Raw genomic sequence first — 2,399 nt, forward strand, 5'->3', positions numbered from 1 at the left:
AAGACCCTATATCCCAATAAGGTCAAATTCTGAGGTACTGAGGGTTAGAACTCCAACATATATTTTATTTATTATTTATAAAAAATTTTTTAATGGAGGTACTGGGGATTGAACCCAGGACCCCGTTCATGCTAAGCATGCGCTCTACCACTGAGCTATACCCTCCCCAACATGTATTTTAATGGGAGAGGGTGAACAATTCAACCCATAGCAGAATTCTCAGGGCCACTGTTTCCCCTTCAGGGTACATAATGAGAGTTGCCTGTGGGCTCGGCTCTGTCCTGCTTTCATTGAGCTATAGAAGCATCTACCACGTAGAATGATGGGCTCTAGCTGGAGGTGGCTTCATGAAACGCTGGGCCCCAAGTGGGAAGACTCCATGATACTCTTTAAGAAGCAAGGAATAAGGGCAAAATTAGGATAAACCAACCAGCTTAAAGGCAGTGGAGATTAAGTGTGAGAAAACAAAGCACCCAAGCAAAGCACTCCAAGTTACAGTAGCAGCAGGACACAGAGCCCCTTAGGGGCTTGAAGAATGAATGTCCCTTCTGGACGCTCTTAGAGGTGGCCTTTGCCCAGGGCAGCCCTCAGTGCCTGCACTAGAGCTTCTGGGAGCCTGTGACACACCTCATGCCAAGCCAGACACCACCTGAAACAGCTTGGACTGTTTTAACTCCAAAACAACTTGAAAATGGTTAGCTAGTTACCTCCAAACCAACCTCTTGCCCCTCTAATCCTTGGTCAATGGCAAAAGACAACCCATTTCCTTTCCCTTTCCCAGGTGCCCTCTTTTCTCCTTCCCTCCCTCATCCTGGTATCACCTACCCTTTCTTGTATGCTGATCCCCTTACAGTTCAATACCCATTGAATGTTATCATTTCCTGGGATATTGTCCTTGGCGCATCCACTTTTCTCCCTCTGTACACTCCAAAGATAACCATAGTCAGTGACATGGTTTCAAACACAGTCTGTCCAGTTTCTGTCTTCCAAGTCCGTGTCAGACAGAGCCCTGCAGTTTCTCTGCTAAACAAGTTGCCACAGTTGATGTTTTTGTGTCCTCCACTAAACTGTGTCTTGTTTGTCATTGTATTTCCTGGTCCCCCTCAGAATGATTGGCATATGGTTTTCACTCAGTAAACACTTGCTGAATTGTGCAAAACAGAATGACTCTAGAGTATTTATCGTGACATCCCTCCCGAGCTTCAGACACCAACTTACATCTGCCATCTTGTTGTTCTATAAGTACCTATGTGTCCAAAATTGAGCAACTCTCAGTCTGGTTTGGCTGTCTCTGGACAACCCAACCATTGTCCTAATCTCCCACATTGGGTGTCTCGAGCAACCATTCTTTACTTCTCTCTCCTTCACTCTCCCTCCATCTCCAAACGATCAGGAGGCCCTTCCAAGTATATCTCCTAAATATCTCTCAAATCCATCCCCTCTGTCCAGTCCACTCCCTGACTAAAATATAAGCTCCATGTGGACAGGAGTCTGTATCCATTTTGCTCACTGCAATAACCCCAGTGCCCAGAATAAAACCTACCACATAATAGATGCTCAAAAATATTTGTTGAATGAATGAATGCTACTAACACTCTAGTTCAGAGCACACACTATCTACCAGTTATCTGTGCTGCATAACAGACCTCTCTAAAACTTAGTGGCTTAAAACAATGTTAATTTATTATTTCCAATGGGTGGTTTGTAGGCTGGTCTTGCCTGGGCTTGCTTTTATAGTTGTAGTCACAGAGTTGCTGGGATGGCTGTCTGACTGGGGAGCCTCAGTTCTCCACATTGCCTCTCACCATCTAGTAGTCTCGACTGACTTCTCTGCAGTGTAGTGGCCTCAGAATTCCAAGAGAAAGAACACAAGAAGGCATGGTTCATTTGATGCCATTGTGATGACGATCAACATGCAATCCCTTTCCGGGTCCGGTTACTGGGCCTAGGGAATGGAATGCTCTGATTGGCTTAAGCCTAGGTCACATGCTCCACTATTCCAACCAGAGAACAAAGATGAGCATGGAGGAGGAGCTGATTTCCCAGAGGAAAACTGGTGCTCTATTTAATTACTAGAAAAAGATAAATGTCTGCTGGAGGGCACAAATGAGAGACGTCCACCATACTCAGCTTGAGAGGTCATTGAGTGCTATGGCCTGAATGTGTGTGTTCCCCTAGAATTCGTATGTTGAAATCCTACCTCCCAAAGATGATAGTTTTGGGAGGTGGGGCCTTTAGGAGGTGCTTTAGTCATGAAGGTGCAGCTCTCGGGAATGGGGTTAGTGCTTTTGTAAAAGAGCCTTCAGAGAGATCTGTGCCCTCACAGTGAGAAGTAGGCAGTCTGCAACCCGAGAGAAGGCTTTCCATCACCAAATACAACCATGTTGGCACCATGATCT

Source organism: Vicugna pacos, chromosome 25 (assembly GCF_048564905.1).
Source record: "Vicugna pacos chromosome 25, VicPac4, whole genome shotgun sequence".
Classification (NCBI taxonomy): Eukaryota; Metazoa; Chordata; class Mammalia; order Artiodactyla; family Camelidae; genus Vicugna; species Vicugna pacos.